Here is an 8,650-nt window from a genome sequence, read left to right on the forward strand (position 1 = left end):
AAGCCCCCAAAATTTACAAAATGGCATTTTTTCTTCAAGTTTGTCGCACAATGAATTTTTTTTCCTGTAAAGTAGAATTGGTGGCGCAAAAAATAAGCCATAATACAGATTTTTAGGTGTAAAATTGAAAGGGTTATGATTTTTTAAAGGCAAGGAGGAAAAAACGAAAATGCAAAAACGTGAAATCGGTCAGTCCTTAAGGGGTTAAGTGTCTGATTCTATATTATTCAATAAACAAAAGCACTTTTGTCATAGTGGTTCTTGTATCTTCTTTGATTTCAAACATGAATGTGTGTACGCTCTCTATGTTATCTCTGATGAAAAGAAATTCATCTGTCTGGAGGTTTCCCTGCGGGTGGACTCCACATGTGACTTCATGTGTTTGGATGCAAACAAAGCATTTAGGAAGCAGATTGTTAGACCTAAATAATATGGAGCCTTGGTTCATTATAAAGTGACCATGTGAGGTAAGGTTTTAAATGAAATTGACATCTCTACAGGTACAAAACATAAAATATATAGAACTGAAACACCCAGTGTATTTTAAATCTTAAATACGCAACATAAAATATGCTGCATATACGCTACGTGTGACCCTACTCTAAAAGTAAAGTGTCCACCAACGAAAAACATTTTATTTTTTCAACCTAATAAGCACCCACTATTCTTTCCTGATATATTTTATAATACATCTTTAGATTGGTCAGAGCTGAGTTATTCCAAAGCAGTGTTTCCCAGCCAGGATGCCTCCAGCTGTTACAAAACTACAATATGCACATACAGCCAAACTGTCTGAGAATGCTGGGCGTTGAAGTTTTGCAACATCTTGAGACAGCCTATTTAAGTAAAACTGTTTTAAAGCTCCTGCTTGCTTGCATAAGCACTCATTCCTAAATGTGTATGCTGTTCACACTTGACTTCATATTAACATATTTTAATGGTATGTAATAAAGGATAAAAAACTTTACATGAACTATACATGAATATGAACTGGCTGGTATATTTGATTTTTCTGCTGTTGCATACTTAGGTAGGAAATGCATTTAATTCATCCTTAAAGGGGTACTCCAGTGGAAAACGTTTTTTTTTTATTTTTTTTTTTAAATCAACTGGTGCCAGAAAGTTAAACAGATTTGTAAATTACTTCTATTAAAAAATCTTAATCCTTCTAGTATTTATTAGCTGCTGAATACTACAGAGGATTTTTTTTCTTTTTTTTTCACAGAGCTCTCTGCTGACATCACAAGCACAGTGCTCTCTGCTGACATCTCTGTCCATTTTAAGAACTGTCCAGAGTAGAAGAAAATCCTCATAGCAAACATATGCTGCTCTGGACAATTCCTAAAATGGACAGAGAGGTCAGCAGAGAGCACTGTGGTCATGATTTCAGCAGAGAGCTCTGTGTTCCAAAAAGAAAATAATTTCCTCTGCAGTATTCAGCAGCTAATAAGTACTAGAAGAATTAACATTTTTTAATAGAAGTAATTTACAAATCTGTTTAACTTTCTAACACCAGTTGATTTAAAAAAAAAAATATTCCACCGGAGTACCCCTTTAAATGGGCACTGTTAGTATCAGAAACTTTGTATATATTGTACATCTTAGCGATGCTGTATATAATGTTATTTCCTTTTTATAGAAATCATGTCTTATAAAAAAATAAGTCCACTAGGGGTCCCCATACCATCTAGATCATAATCCTGTCCACTGCAGCATCAGGCTGGGACAAAGTCCAGGAAGTAAGGGCAGGACTAGCACTATCTCTGTGCTCACTCCTGTCCTGTCTATAAAAAAAAAACAAAGAAGAGTGGGTTACAGAATGGTCTGCAGTGATTGGATGACAATACCCAGCACAGTACAGCAGACTCAGGGAGGAAGTGAATGCATGGTGAGTGCAGGCAGGCTCAGTGCTTGCCTTGGACATGTCTGTTCCTGAGCAGTGGATGTCAGAGTGACTGGAAAATACAATGGATTGATTTGTGAACCAAATAGAGAAGCTAGACACTTAAAAAAGACATACAAAGCATCCGTATTACCTAGTGAGTAATATATATATATATATATATATATATATATATAAACATTATTATATCCTTTAACAGTTTTACTGCACATTATATTTAACAGAGTTTATAACATAAGATATAACATAATGCATCTGCTTGCATAAGTTGCATATCCAATTAATTTTAATCAGATTCAATTCTGCTAAATAAACAACTGTGTACTGACACATGGATTATTATTGGAGCTAATTTGTTTTAATCAGATTTCATGCAAATAGTCTACCATGCATTATAAGTGCATGTAAACTGCAAAAGCAACTTGAACACATTGCATTTTTAATGTTCAAACCTAAAGCACGAGATCATTAATGGAAAAAAAAAAGCCTATGTTCACATTGCCTTCTACATCTCCTTGAACTCAGCAGGCAAAACTGAAATGCAAATTCCATCTGATTTCATCACTCAGCTAGGAACAAGATGATATTAAGTAGACTGGAATAATGATATTTAACTTCATAACTATAATTTTTTGTTAGACATACAAATAATGTTAAAATATTTTACGTTTATGTTATTGTGAAGAAGAAGGTATTATTGGCAAATAGAAGTACTGTAACTGGAAGCTGATCATCACCCGATCCACTTTAGCTTGCCTACCACGCTACAGCTACTTAAAGGGGTACTCCACCCTGAGTCATCCTATCCTCTATCCAAAGGATAGGGGATAACATGTCTGATCGCAGGGGTCCCACTGCTGGGAACCCCTGTGATCTTGGCTGCGGCACCACAGACATCCAGTGCACAGAGCGAAATTTGCTCTGTGCCCGATTACTGGCGATGTGGAGTGGAGGCTCGTCACGGTCACACCACGCCCCCTCAATGCAAGTCTAGGGGAGGGTGCGTGATGGCTATCACGCTCCTTCCCTTAGACTTGCATTTAAGGGGCATGGCCGTGACATCACAAGCAGGGCGTGGCCGTGACTTCACAAGCCTTTGGCACCACACCCAATGCTCTAATCGGGCAGAGTACCCCTTTAGTCCATTACTTGTTGTCTTCTTGTTTTAAAGTTTATAACACTCATCAGGTTTTTTGATGCAGAAATTAAGCTGCAGAATATCCACCACGGTAACCTGCACATGTGAACGTATCCTTACTGCTGTTGCTAACTCTTTTCTATTTAATTTTGGTGGTTAAAAACACTACGCCAGTGCCTCTACTATACTATTTTTGGATCCTAAATTTCCAACAACCTGAGCCTTTGACTTTGTCCCCAGCTTGATTTTTACCTGCTTTGGTTCTACGTGGCTAAGGGCATGACTAAATTCTGCAAAATCCTAAGATGTAGTCTAACACATTGATACTCATTGGGGGAGATCTACTATCATTGTCTATTCTCTACAGTAGTTTAGAAGAGAAAAGTCTCTGAGCATGGGTCTATTATCCGTGCAATTTATGAAATGTCGCACAGTGTTTAGTAAATCTTGCGAATGGACATTATTGTCTATTCTACACAGCACTTTAGATGAGAAAAGTCTCATAAAAGTCGCAGAGCCGGAGACAAATATGTCAAAAGTCACGTGTTTAGTATGACGGACTTCCCGCCCCACAGAAAGTAAACTATAAAGCGAACATCTTGTATGTCTTCTGTGAGCTTCCGGCTGGTTACACTTGCTTTCGTACTTAGGTTCTGTTATTTGTAGAATAAATTTGATCTCTCCAAACCACATTTTTGTTAAAGTATTTCTCTCTATCTATTCTTTAATGTTTATAATTTTTTTTTTAAAGCATTCTAAGTTAGCCCTCAACTCTGTTAGTCTAAGTTCAAAAGGAGGATCATCCATGTGGTAATCGTCCAGAATGGTAAACTAGGTTCACATGATGGAAATTCCGAATTCCGGATAGGAATTTGGGACGGAGATTCTGCTGCAGCAGTCACGTTTAATTCAATGTGACTCTGCTGCTCAGTGCATATGGTGGAATTTCCATGTCAGATCTTTAATGAATGGAAATTCCTTTGTCCGTGTCTGCACAGAATGAATGTGGTCATTCTTTGTGCGGAAGCCTCACGGAATGCATAACTGTCTATGAGACAGCGCAATCCTGTGCGGTCCAAGCGCTGGAAGATTCTGCCAGGACTGTACGGAATGTGCGCTTAGAGATTGTCCATGTGGACATTCTGAGGAGAACATAGCCTTAGGCACAGTCATTATTGAGCAGCATAGTGTCATGGAAATGAAAAGGGGGAGATTGATGACAACATGTGTAGAGGAGGAGTGGTACAGTGACCAGAGCAGATCAGATTGCTTTTTCAATTTTTTGCAGGTCTCAACACAATTAAATTAGTTTTTTTAGAAGGAATCGGATTGGTTGCCATGAAAAACTGCACCATGCTACCACTACACATGTTTTATTTACAATTCTCCAGAGACTAAATTGCACCATGCGCATGCCGTAAATTCATACGCTTTCTTCGAATCAGCTGCAAAAGTGAAATTGGAGCACTAAAATATATAGAAAACAAAAACAAAAAAGAAAATAGCTTCAGATATCTACAAGGATAACAAAAATGTAAAAAATAAAAAAATTAGGATTAAACTGTATTATTTTAGAATTTTATATATTATTAGATTAGATTACCCTTCATATTCAAGCTAAAATGTAATTTTGAAACGTAAACTGCACTGTGTCGCATGGTACATCCCAAAAAATTGGCTTCCTACTAACTATTTAGATTGAATTTCCGTCGGGTCTGATATGGTCTGACATTTCGGCATATTTTCCGTTGATGATACTTTTTTGAGACTTTCCAATAAAAGTCTCAATTGATAAATTCCTGACCACTGCACTTTATCCTCTTTTGCAGACCACTATACTATTTCTGCGGAGAAGGGGTCTTAAGCAAAAGTCTCAACTATAAAGACTGAGACTTTCTGAGAGACAAATATAGACCATCTAAACTGGTCTAAACAGTTTGATAAATCTCCCCCATTAGGTCTAAATAATGAGCAGGCAAGTCCATACCACCTTGTGTAGGTTAGAGTTGAAGATAATACTTTAGGTTACTTATGGTATTTAACCTGTGAACTCCATTTGTTGCCAAATGATGCCTCCCATAATGCAGTGCTTGTGATTGTCAACACATGATGCAAGCTTAAAGGGGTAATCCGGTGGAAAACAATCAACTGGCTCCAGAAAGTTAAGCAGATTTGTAAATTACTTCTATTAAAAAATCTTAATCCCTCAGGTAATTATCCTCTGCTGTATATTACAGAGGACGTGAGGAAGTTGAGTTGGTCTTTTCTGTCTGACCACAGTGCTCAATGCACAGCAGCTGATACGTACTGGAAGGATTAATATTTTTAATAGAATAATTTACAAATCTGTTTAACTTTCTGGCACCAGTTGATTTGGAATTTTTTTTTTCAACCGCAGAACCCTTTAAGTTTAGCAACACCTACAGAGACACAGTTTGAAGACACTTACACTCTCTGGCCATACTTAAAGGCAATCACTAGAGATGAGCAAATTTTTTGAAAAATTTGATTCAGCCGATTTGCTTAATATTCTGAAAAAATCCAGTTTGGTCCAAATTTATTTGTGGCGAATTGCTATTAAAAATGGCTATTTCTGGACTACAGGGAGCCTCAAAAGGGGTGTAGAACACTTTGCCTTGCCGTAACACGCATAGGAAGTGTGCTGTGTTAGTGAAGTAATACTGTTATTCAGTATGACATGCAGATTAGAGGTGTCACTATTAGAATCACTGTAGAAGAGAGGAACAATGGCAGAGCCTGGAGGTTGCATCAGTATGAGGAGACCATGTAGTGCCTGAATGACACAGCAAGGAGGTGGCGGCAGCATAAGGAGACCATATAGTGGATTAATAACACAGCCTGGAGGTGGCGGAAAAATGAGTAGACCATATGGTGGCTGAATGACACAGCCTGGAGGTGGTGGAAGCATGAGGAGACCATAATCTGGCAGAATAACACAGTCTGGAGTTGGTGGCAGCAAGAGGAGACCATATAGTGGCTGAATGACACAGCCTGGAGTTGACGTCAGCAAGAGGAGACCATATAGCGGCTGAATGACACAGCGTGAAGGTGGTGGCAGCATGAGGAGACCCTATAGTGCCTGAATGACACAGCTTGGAGGTGGCGGCAGCATGAGGAGACCATATAGTGGCTGAATGACCCAGCCTGGAGGTGGCAAAAGCCTGACAAGACCATAGGGCCTCACAATTGAAAAGATTAAAGATATTTTTTAACATTTAAATTGATTTCAAATAGATGAACTGAAAAAGTTTTATTATATATTATATTATATTTTTATTATATATATTATATGTGCCAGCAGCATGAGGAGACCACATGGAGGCACAGTGACACAGCCTGGAGCTGGCAGCAGCATGAAGAGACCATTATCTGGCAGAATGACACAGCCTGGAGTTGACAGCAGCAAGAGGAGGCCATATGGTGGCTGAATGACACAGCCTGGAGCTTGCATCAGTATGAGAACATATGGTGGCTGAATGAGACAGTCTGGAGGTCGCATTAGCATGAGGAGAACATATGGTGGCAGTATGAGACAGCCTGGAGTTGGCATCAGCATGACGAGCACATACAGTGGCAGTATGAGACAGCCTGGAGCTGGCATCAGCATGAGGAGAACATATGGTGGCAGAATGAGACAGCCTGGATCTGGCATCAGCATGAGGAGAACATATGGTGGCAGTATGAGACATCCTGGAGCTGACATCAGCATAAGGAGAACATATGGTAGCAGAATGAGACAGTCTGGAGCTGGCATCAACATGAGGAGAACATAAGGTGGCAGAATGAGACAGCCTGGAGCTGGCACCAGCAAGAGGAGAACATATGATGGCAGAATGACACAGCCTGGAGCTTGCATCAGCATAAGGAGAACATATGGTGACAGTATGAGACAGCCCAGAGCTCGCAACAGCATGTAGAAAACATATGGTGGCTGAAAGAGACAGCCTGGAGCTGGCATCAGCATGAGGAGAACATATGGTGGCAGTATAAGACAGACTGGAGCTGGCATCAGCATGAGGAGAACATATGGTGGCAGTATAAGACAGCCTGGATTTGGCATCAGCAGCATCAGGAGTCCTGAAAGTGACCTGGTGACAGAGTGGGGTGGTGGGTGGCAATACCAGTACCCAGTGACGAAGGTGGGTGAAAAAAGGAGAACTTGGCAGCAAATGTGTGGCATCAAATGCGGGTGGCAGCATCAGAATAGTAGCTGAGGCAGGTTTGCGGAAGAAAACAGTCTCTTTTGTAAAAGTTTTAGTGTACACGAGTGAGTATTGAGCATATGCAAAGAAAGCTGTGCAAAAAACACCATGTGCCACCTATACCACCAAGTATGGATGTGATGCAAAGACCTCTAAAAGGTGGAAGGGAACAACGTATGGTCCATTGTAACCAGTGGGGGTAAAAACTTCCCCTGTAAGGCTCTGCTCTTGCACTATTCCCTTCTTGGCAAGTGTTACTTGCCCTAAAAAGGGCAGCCCCACACAGGAGCCTCTCCCTGTTTCCATCTACAAACACTGCCATTTCCCAGCGGTTTTAGGTGGAAATAGGGAGAGATTCCTGTGTGGGGCCTCCTTTTTAAGACAAGTAATACTTTCCTCGAAAAGGTGGAAGGGAACAACGTATTGTCCATTGTAGCAGGTGGGGGTAAAAACTTTCCCTGTAAGGCCCTAGTCTCGCCCTATTAATTCCCTTCTTGGCAAGTATTACTTACCCTAAAAAAGGTGGCCCCTCACAGGAAACTCTACCTATTTCCACTTAAAAACCCTTAGAAATGGCAGTCTTTGTAGGTTGAAATAGGGAGAATTTCCTGCGTGGGGCTGCCCTTTTTAGGGCGGGTAAAACTTGCCAAGAAGGGAATTAATAATGTGAGAGTAGGGCCTTACAGGGGAAGTTTTTACCCCCATCGTTTACAACGTTGTTCCCCTCCACCTATTAGAGGTCTTTGCATCAACTGACTATGTAGGATGTCTCTGTAGTAGGTCTGTTTGTCCTCCCTCTCAGTGGGTGTTAAAAAAGCCCCCATTTTGTGCCGGTAGCGAGGGTCCAATAAAGTGGAGAGCCAGAAGTCATTCCGCTGCCGAATGGTGACAATTCGGCAGTCACTACGCAAGTAAGTAAGCGTGCATCGTGCCATTTGTACAAGTGACTCGGTAGAGACTCCTTCCCTCCATCTCCACTGCATACTGCCACGATGTGTCTGTGTCCTCTGTCTCACCTTCCTTATAACCCTCTAGCTCTTCTGGCTGCTCCTGCTCCTCCTCTACTGTCAGATGACTAGAAAAACCACCCATTTCGTGAAACCTAAACTGTGCTCCACTGTCACCCTCCCCTTCCTTCTCCTCTTCCAGTTCAGCCCCCACAGGGATCATGTGGCCGTGAGATGAAGGCACCACGTCTCCAGTGCCTTTACCAGTGGAATGATGTAGTTCATTCCATAATCCTGGTGACTGACTAATAATGTGGCTTCCTCAAAGTGCCTGAGCAATAGGCAGGTGTCAGGTATGAGCTGCCACTGGTTGGCATTGAAGTTACACAGGGGAGTCACCCTATCCGTTTGGTCCACACACAAAATGTGGATGGAGGGT

The sequence above is a fragment of the Hyla sarda genome, chromosome 1 (assembly GCF_029499605.1).
Source record: "Hyla sarda isolate aHylSar1 chromosome 1, aHylSar1.hap1, whole genome shotgun sequence".
Lineage (NCBI taxonomy): Eukaryota > Metazoa > Chordata > Amphibia > Anura > Hylidae > Hyla > Hyla sarda.